The sequence below is a fragment of the Stegostoma tigrinum genome, chromosome 20 (assembly GCF_030684315.1).
Source record: "Stegostoma tigrinum isolate sSteTig4 chromosome 20, sSteTig4.hap1, whole genome shotgun sequence".
Taxonomy (NCBI): domain Eukaryota; kingdom Metazoa; phylum Chordata; class Chondrichthyes; order Orectolobiformes; family Stegostomatidae; genus Stegostoma; species Stegostoma tigrinum.
The window spans coordinates 27,623,477-27,634,076 of record NC_081373.1 but is presented as its reverse complement, the minus strand read 5'-3'; positions in this window follow the sequence as shown (position 1 = coordinate 27,634,076).

Here is a 10,600-nt window from a genome sequence, read left to right as displayed (position 1 = left end):
AATTCAGGCAGCAAACTTACTTTACACTGCTTCCTTATTTCAATGATTTCAGCATCTTGCCAATGCTGACTGAACTGTTGACTGGCTCATTGCATCAGTAGGGGTCAATGTTGTGAGTAATAGACAACACAGAGATAACAAGTTATCTTTATCAATTAGAAGTTCTATCTAAAATGCACAAACTTCAATGCATTCTTCTACAATTAGCACTACTGAAAATGAAAACTGCAGATGCTGTAAATCAGGAACAACCAATAGTACCACTAAAAGTCTTACACTTACAACTATAGCTTACACACAATGTCATTTTTTTAACACTGGCAATCATAACAGCCAAATGAGTTAGATAACTGTCAGTGACATACTTCGCTTTCTCTTGTAGGACAAGGTGGTGCAAAATCAAAGGAGCCTGGAGCTAACTGGAGAGCCTACAGGGAGGAACATGGGGTAGGGGGAGGGTTTAGACGCACCAACATGTTCTAACTCCAATGGAGAAGACAGTACTCACACAACAAGGACAGTGAGAAGCCCATTGTTGGGACTGTGGCCAGTGGGACAGGTGAGTGTTGTTGTTAAAGATTAGAGTATCTGCTTGCCCTTATTCCACACATTTTTCAGACATAGAAGGTGCAAACCTATATCTCTTACTTACACTGCTTCATTGCACCATCGTTTTCTCTTTGTGTCTTCCTCCTTTAAGATTCCTTAGAAATGTAACAATGGAGCAACAGCAGGAATTCAGTCATGATAACATATCAAATCTTGATTTCACATTCACAGCCACTCTCTCAGAGATTGTTACTGCAAGTAATTTGTAGAATAGCTTATGGGATGATCCGCACATGATTGAGATGCCAGCCACAAATATCCTGCAGTAATGGAGGGGGAAGCATTAGAGGAGATGGCCCCCATAAACAGAGGACTCTGATTAAGACATGGAGAGAGCATGTTGAAGAAGTATGCTTCAATATGGGTGAATATTTGATTCTCACATGGAATGTGACATGATTGAGCTTTTAAATCTGATGTGGATTGTTTACTTTGTGATGGCTCTTATTTTATCATTGTGGTCAAGCAGGTACAGTGAAGGGGATTTGACAGAAGGAAGGTAGGTCTGGGACAGTTGTTGAACAGGAATTTAGAATTTTAGTTACTGGTACAGCATTCAGATGAGTTCTCAGACAACTGGTCATAAAGGATCTTTATATGTAAGTTGCCTCTCCTTGCCTCTTTCAGTCCTGGCACATCTCAGTGTCTTTGTCTAGGTTGACTTTAGCTATCTTTTTCCTCCTTGTATCCTTCACTTGCTTGATCCTTGGCTGTTCACTGAATAGATGGTGGCAAGGACTTTCCTCCCATGAGCATGAGGTTGTGCAGCAGGCCATTGCTAATCTTGACACACACACTGTTGAGAACAGTAGGGCACCTCCAGAACTCCCCAGATATTGCAAGCATTGTATATCAATGGTCTGACTGTTCACATCTTGAATGGCAATGTTGTATTCTATGCACATATGCGTGGATTGCTTCAAAAATCAAGTTGTTAGTGAATATCCCTGTTGCCCACCAGCTGCTCTCTGGTTTGCTGTTGTGGCTAAAATGCAGCTGGCATTGTGGCTTCCAGTGAGGAAGACAGGTATTGACTTGCATGATTTTCTGCCTATGGTGGTACACTGTTGGATGATTGAAGGAAGCAGAATCCTTTCAGTCCTGGCACATCTCAGTGTTGACATGTGACATCTGAAAATGATGTGCATACTTTAAGTGGAATCCTGCACCACGGGGAATTCTGAAATCCTAGTCAAGCCACGTGGTAGCTGTGCCTGCTCCTATCAGGCAAGAAACAATGAAATGTAATTATTTCTCATTGATGTAGTCAGCCTCAGTAATCTTCTTTATGTGGATGGTGAACTGCAAGATGCTGCAAATATTTTCAGCCACAGATTGGAATGCTTACTTACGCTGGATACCATTACAGCCACAGTCAATGCAGTTCTTGCCCTGAAATTGCAGTTGCAGCAACAGAGATCTAAATGAGCTCTTTTCTTATTGTACAGCAGATGTCTCACACACTGCACACATTTTGCTGAGGCGCATATCAGGTAATTGATCTCTCTACCATGGCCAGATATGGTGTCCTGATGAGAACCCTTCTCCCAACCTTTCTTCTCTTTCTTCCAGCAGCTTGAACTACTCTGGATGGCTACTACTTATTCTTTAAGTTATTCTGTATTCCAGGGTACTGCTTACTAGTGCTCCCACAGCTTGAAGCAAGTAGTTTGAGAAGAAGCCTTGAAGTTTGCAAACTCTTCTTCAACATGTTGCACATCACTCCTTATAGATATTAGCTAACATTAAAAATACTATGACACAAGGTTATAGCCCAGCACATTTATTTGAAAACAAGAAAAGTCAAGCTTTAAAATTTCCCCTCCCCCAACTGCAGCCCATTACCTTTCTCTCACCTATCCACTCCAACATCTCAACCCCCATCCCCACCTCCTACCTACCAGCCTCATCCCCGCCTCCTTAACCTGTCTGTATTCCCTGGAGTGACCATCTGCTGTTCCTGTTGTGGCCTCCTCTGCATCGGGGAAACCAAGCAGAGGCTTGTGGACCACTTTGCAGAACACCTAGGCTTGGTTCACACTGAACAGCTGCACCTCCCAGCTGCGAACCATTTCAACGCCCCCTCCCGTTCCTCAAATGACATGTCCATCCTGGGCCTCCTGTAGGCCACAATGGCGTCATCCAACGGTTGCAGGAACAGCAATTCATATTCCACTTGGGAACCTTGCAGCACAATGGTATCAATGTGGACTTCAAGCTTCAAAATCTCCCCTCCCACTACTACATCCCAAAACAACCCAGCTCATCCCCGCCTCCCTAACCTGTCCTTCCTCCCACCTATCCCCTCCTCCCATCTCAAGCCCCACTCCCATCTCCTATCTACTAACCTCATCCCGTCCCGTTGACCTGTCCGTCCTCCCTGGACTGACCTATCTCCTCCCTAACTCCCCACCGACACTCACCCTTACTGGCTCCATCCCCACCTCTTTGACCTGTCTGTCTCCTCTCCACCTGTCTTCTCCTCTATCCACCTTCTAGCCGCCTCCCCCTCTCTCCCTATTTATTTCAGAATCCCCATCCCGTCCCCCATTCCTGAAGAAGGGTCCAGACCTGAAATGTCAGCTTTCCTGCTCCTCTGATGCTGCTTGGCCTGCTGTGTTCATCCAGCTCTACACCTTCTTATCTCTTTATTTGAAAACACAAGTTTTCAAAGTGTTGTGTGTGTGTGTGTGTGTGAGAGTCTGTGTGTGTGTGGGGGTGGGGGATGTGCGTGTGTGCGTGCATGTATCTGTTTATGTGTGTGGGTGGGGGGAGTGTGTGTATGGGTGGGGGAGGGGAGAGAGAGACTGTGTGTGTACAATTGGGTGGGTGGGGGAGTGTGTGTGTATGCGTATGGGGGTTAATTGGGGAGGGGGAGTGTGTGTGGGAGGAGGAGAGAGAGAGTGTGTGTGTGTGTGTGTGTGTGTGTGAGTGAGAGAGAGGATGAGAGAGAAAGTGTGTGTGCATGTGTGAGGCGAAGGTAGAGACAGTGCATGTTTGTGTGTGAAGGGGTGAGAGAGTGTGCGTGTGTGTGGGGGTGGTGGGCAGAGAGTATGTTTGTGTGTGTGTGCGTGAGGGGGAGTTAGAGAGAGTGTGTGAGGGGGAGTGAGAGAGTATGCGTGTGAGGGAGAGAGAGAGTGTGTGTGACAGCAAGTGTGTCTGTGTGTGTGTGGGAGAGGGAGGGAGAGAGGGTGTGTAGGTGAGGGAGAGAGAGAGAAAGAGGATGTGTGTGTGTGAGGGGGAGAGAAAGAGGGTGTGTGTGAGGGGGAGGAAGAGAGAGTGTGTGTGAGAGAGGGCGGAGAGACAGAATGTGTGCGTGTAAGTGTGTGTTAGAGAGAGGGCGGTGAGACAGACTGTGTGCGTGTGTGTGAGGGGCATGGTATATTGGCAAAGCCATGCAGATGCTACAACAACAGATGAATGGATACCACACAACAGGTGCCAAATAGGTATGATCCCTCCCAGTGGGGGAACACTTTAGTGGTCAAGAGCATTCAGTCTCGGATCTTCGGATAAATGTCTTCCAAGGCTGACTTTGGGATTCTCAACAATGCAGAGTCACTAGGCAGAGGCTGATTGCCAGGTTCATCCCCGTAAGATCAGCCTCAACCAGGATTTTGGGTGCATGTCACACCACACATGACCCCACCACACTTTTCTCTCTCTCTCTCTCTCACACACACACACACACACACACACACACACACACACACACACACACACACACACACACACACACACACACACACACACACACACACACTCTCAAACAGATCCACCTTCATACACACACTGTCTCTCAAGCACACATACACACACCCTCTTTCTCTCTATGCCCCAGACGTACACTCTCTCTCTCCCTGCCTCTCTCTCTCTCTCTCTCTCTCTCTCTCTCACACACACACACACACACACACACACACACACACACACACACACACACACACACACACACACACATAAATCTACAGAGTAAATTTGTAATTGCAGATACATTCTGTTTTGTTCAAAAAACACACAATTTATAGACAGTCGGTCAATGTGGCATTTTATAAATTACTATTTTAGAAACAGAACTAGTATGCATCCAAACCAAAACACAAGCAGATTCTTCCCAACCTAAGATGCATTGTCTGACCTAAAATGTCACCTCTTCTTTTACACTGATCAAACCTTCAGTTTTCTCAAGGCAGAGACTTGAAAGAAATTTGGGGAAAGAAATTTACGTGTTAATCAATTAAAACCTTCTAACTGATTGAAGATTTAGCAGCATCTTAGATTTGTTTAATACATCTTCATCAGTTGTGTGAGCCTTTGATCTTTTACTTATAAATTCTGTGTGCTTCTTTCTGACTTCACCTGACGGACGGGCTATGCTCTGAAAAAATCAAGTTGGACCGATGCTGTATGTCTCTATGACTCTACGTCAGATTTAAGGAACACACTCTGGTGTTGCACTTCAAATTATATCTGCTATTGACACAAGTTTGGTATTTATAGCTCAGAAATAAATCAGAGTTCAGTTGTGCGAACATGACAATCCACATCACAACTTGCACTGAAAACTGACTTTCAGCTTTATCAAAACAATTCCAATCAAAAATTAGCAGTTAGTAATGGCTGTCAACAACAAACAATAGAATCAGATCATAATTAATCACTCCAAGTATTTCTTAATAATTCTTTCTAAGATTAGGATTTTCCAGACTTCTTAAACTTGCAACAAAATATGGGTTTGAAGAATTAGAGGAGAATAATTAAGTTTTAGAAATATATTTTCTGTATATGAAGAATAGCTAAGAATACTTTCATCAAGGCCTATGGCTAGGAGATTAGACCTTGAGTTCACTGTCTTTTCAGAGAATCATTGAAGATATCAGACTAAAGTTCCCCATGTGGATCTGTGACTGCAACTTCCAAATGATTTCATTATTCGCTGCAAGATGAGCCAAGAATTGTAAGAATTGTAACTGTAAAGCTTCTCTGCTGTTGTCCACTGATTGAGGACTGAGGATTTAAATTCCTGAGGAAACCATTATCCAAAGCAGTCAGGTCAATCAGAAGAGTCCAGTTCTGAAGAAGAGTCACTGGAACCATAACATTAACTCTGCTTTCTCTCTGTTGCCAGATCCACTAGATTTCTCCAGCAATTTCTGTTTTTGTTACAGATTTCCAGCATTCACAATTATGTTTTATTAATTTGGCACATCTGTTATTTCTCTATTATTTTATGTAGCCAGCACAAGTAACTAAGAGACCTAAAATTTTATACAGGTCATGAAGAGAAGTGAAACAAGTCCTGTCTTGCTGCAATCCACTTCTACACCATGTTATAGGCTAGCTTCTTTCATAAAATAATTAGGGCAATTTTGTACAAGCGGTTGAACGGAAATTTTAATCAGTTTATAAAAGTAGATTTGTTTCTGATCATGGTTACTAACATTTATTAATGACCTACAGGTACCTTACAAGAATAAATGGAAGCAGAACGCTATATGAACTCATAGTTATGCTATTATATCTGTGGATTATCTGTGTTCATTGTTTTCCACTTTTGACATCATCTGGATTTCAGCAAAGCTGAAGCATGTACATTCCCTGTAGAAGCATTGATCTTTTCTAAATAATCCAGTTATTAGTCAGAAATTTGAAAGGTATTTGACAAAACATGAAGTACATTTACATAGTCTAAGTGCTCACAATCTTGTGAAAAAATTTCCACTGTGAGTAGATAATTGATTACAATTGTCTTCAAATTGTTTGGAAGGCCCTGTAACTTAAATTTTTTTGTAACATTCTTATCCGATTAATGTCATGAGTTATAGATCTGCCCTCTGTTGCAATGTTAGATAGAGTACTTGTAGATTTGGAGGCCAGAAATTAGAATTTGGTGTTAGTACAATGCTGGTTAGTGGAGGAGGGGGGGAACATTGCATGGTCCCTTTAAAAGATTATGTGCTTTTTCTGTGCTTCAGAATTTAAAAAAAAGTCTGTGAGCAGCAGCTTGAAAGTTTACAAGTACACAGAAAGTACCTGAATTGAAACATTTGTTTAAAAAACTGTACGGTTAGCTAGTGAAGCAGCAGTTTTTATCATGACAAGTTTTGATTTTAACCAATCAATTTGAACCAGGTACTTAAAATACCAAAAACCAATTTAATTTTATCTGATGGTTTTGGCAACATAGGACCAATTCCATTTTCAGAAATTGATATGTCATCAACGGTATAAAAGAAGGGGCAGTTGGCAAAGACAGTAGAGCTAACTGCTACCTGCCAGCCTTAATAGTACTCAGCTCTCACAGGCTCCTCTATGTATTAAAGAAAGCACCATCTAAAGAACAAAGGTACCCCTGGCACAACTAGTGAATATTCCTGATAGAAGAATCAATGTAGAAGATACAGAATATTCTGGAAGACATGTCACCTGGCTGTAATTTCAAGAGACTATTTATAAGTGGGATTTGTATTTATTGGAACAGCATTCTATTAGGATCTTGTTTTAGTAGTGAAAAGTTAGTCATTAGAAGGGATTCATTCAATTTGTTAATCGATTAATTACTTTGTTCACTGTTACAGTTCGATAAATAAATTGTCACTTGTTGATTGTAATGTGAATGTCAGGGGTTTATTTTATTTAACCACTAGAAGTTGCTGAAAGGCAGGTTAGACCACTTTTCACAATCTTTTTACAGATTATAGGGCGAGGTGCTCCTCTTTGGGTGTTTTGCTTTCAGTCCTTGAGGTGGGGGTGGAGTCACTTCCACTTTATAACACCTCATTGTCATTACATATGGTTTATGTCATTGTTACTTACACCTCCCAAGGTCTGATCTTGTCCTCTCAATCTAATTTTTCTCCATTAAAATTTTCAATAAAATCTCCTTTTGTAACTCAAAGCCTTAAGTCCAGAGTCATTTTACTGTAAATCATCCCTAAGGTATCAATGCCTTGTAAAATTGGGTGATGACTTAAACGCCTAAAATTCCTTTTGGAAGGGTAAATTATCAAGCAGATTTACCTCTGTTTGTTTTTCTGATTTTGAGTTTTCCTTCCACACTGACATATCCATGCATTCTGTAACTTGTATTGTAAGGAATGTTTTTGAAATAAAATCTAAGTAGCCAGTAGATCCAGGAAAATAATAGTTGCTTAATTGTGCAGAACTTAAGAGCTGCTTAAAAAGGAACTTGTCATGCATTTATCCAGACAGAATTGCACAAATACCACATTTCATAGGGAACAACATTTTATGCTGCACAAAATGCAGCGTGCTCACAGGCATTAGATTAACTTATTTTGGGAAAAACAATGAAACAAGATAAACATTTTATGAAACACCAGCAACTCAAAACGTGTTCAGCAAGCAATACTGCTGTATTTATCAGAATGGAAATCCAGTTAAGACAATGACAGTGACTATTGAACTTTCTACTGTGTTAGTGACTCAGAGAAAGCACACTTGTATAACGTGACAAATGACATCTATAATCAGTCATTTAGTTTTGACTCTCTATGCATATTTCTGTTATAATTCCTACCAGAACAACTATTTCAAAACCGTTTACTTCACAGAAAACCATCAATATAACTAGAATAAAGATTTACTTTTAAACTGTAACTTGATTAAAAAATATATTAACATGAAACTGGAATTTGAACATTAATACATAGAATACTGAAATACTAAATGATATTTGTGTCCCTCCTAAGGATACATGTTACTTTTTCACATCTCTGCTACGCTGGTTATGTGATTGTTTTTGTGTGCAACATATTCAACAACTGCTGTACAGATTCTTCTGTGATATCACGAAGTGAACATAAGTTCACTCTCAATTAACTAAACTGTTATCGGTTAATATTTTAACTTATCAGTCTGGCTTTTTTATTTTAATGGTAACTGATCTTTCAATGTTAAGTTTGCAGTCAAGTATAATAAAAAAAATCATGAAGTCCTTCAAAACGGATTGATACCAGGTATCATATTGAAGGAAGAAAGTTAACTCGAAAAAGCAAACATTTGAATATGTATGAGTAATTTTTAGAATGGCCTGTTATGTCTTGTAGTATCCAGTATATCTATTATTAAGCAGACTCCAGCATCCCAGCACTAACAGCCACAGGAGACTCCTGCAGTACCCTCCAACCTCTCTTGACAGTCACACATCTATCTGACTGAACCTGCTGTGTGACCACCTCTCTAAATCTACTGACCATCACACCCTGTGTCTCTTGCATGCTCCTCAGTGACTCAAACAGCCTTTCCAGCCATTCCAAATGGTCTGGTAGAAGACAGATCCAAGCACGCCTCCCGAAAACATAGTCTCCATAGATGGTCAACTGTTTGCTCGTCTCCTACATTCAACAGGAGGAACATAGCATTCCATTGACGGGCATAATTGGCCCTTAAAAATTTGCCTTCATATTTTTGCTGAAAAAGACCCATACTTTTCTCAACTCCAGTATTTATAGACTGATTGCTGCTGTCGCTCTATGTTGGAAGGATTTCAAGCCTATATTCTATACAATAAGGCCCAAAAGAAGAAGCTCTAAATTAAACTTTGTATGAAAAAGATCTACCCTTCACTTACCCACAGCTTTTAACTTTAAAAATGTTTCAGTCATGGCCTATTAACTAGTTTTCATTGCCATGCTCAAAAATTATGTCACAGCATTAGACATCTAATACACAAATGTTAAAGACTTGAACAGTCAGAACAAACAAAAATGGATTAAAATACAAACTAAACTGGATTCTCATGACATATGTAACTAATAACAGTAGAAACAGTTAAGTTGGAGACTGCTTAGTCAACAGTGCACTTGCTCTCAGCCAAAAGCAGCTCCATACTAAATGCCAAACTAAACTAACAGAGTAATGTACAGATCAGTTCAACTTCAAACCTTAGTATTCTGATATCTTCACGAACTATTTACCTTTATTTTCACATCATTTGTGCAGTTGAGCGCAGCATGTATCTCCTCTATAAGTCTTCAATCATTGTTTAATGTCAGGCCACTGTAGCTGAAGCTAACTGTGGCTGCACAAGAATCTTATGCACCAAGATCGTATTGGGCAATATTGTTATGATGTAGTTTAAAGTGAGGCTAGCCTTGTCTGGTATCATGTGTCATCAGGTTAAAATGAACAGGCTCTAATCCTGGATTTTATTTCAACGCATAGATGACTTTCTTTTGTAAACATTCAGCACTGCTCGAGGTATGAGTGTACTCATGAAAGGGAAACTGGACAGGAATTTGTGGCATGATGAATTGCAGGTTGCTAATTTTTATTTTAAAACTCTATTAAAACAAGTGACTCAAAAAAGAGAGTAAATCTAGCTCCAGGGATACTAAACTGCTTCTTTAAACCAAACTGTCAATTTCTCCCCATATTACTGTCTGAACCCTAAGCATACTGCATCCATCATGCCAGACATAGCAATGAACTGTCTCCCCATTAAAGCCAGATTGGTGTTTTTTTAAAATTCATTCATGGGATGTGGAAGTCACTAGCCAGACCAGTATTTATTGCCCATGGCTAATTGCCCAGAGGGCAGTTAAGAGTCAACCACATTGTTGTGGGTCTAGAGTCACATGTAGGCCAGACCAGGTAAGGATGGCAGATTTCATTCCCTCAAAGGCATAGTGAACCAGATGGGTTTTTCCAACAGTTGGCAACAGTTTCATTGTCAACATTATATTTTAGTTAAATTCAAGTTCTACCATGATGGCTAGAATTCCAGGTACTCAAGACATTATCTGGGTCTCTGGAATAGTAGTCTAGTGGTAATGCAATTAGATCATCACCTCCCCTCTACTTGTCATGCTGATTGTTGATTATCTCATTCCCTCCTAACCTCTAGCATCTCTCCCCTTTATATTGAATTTCCTGCTCCATTGCACATCCCATCATTCTGCCTGAAAATATCACAATTGAGTTCCCCAGTTTCACCACCAGCTCCTGGTAAAGCCTTCTTTGCCTTTTA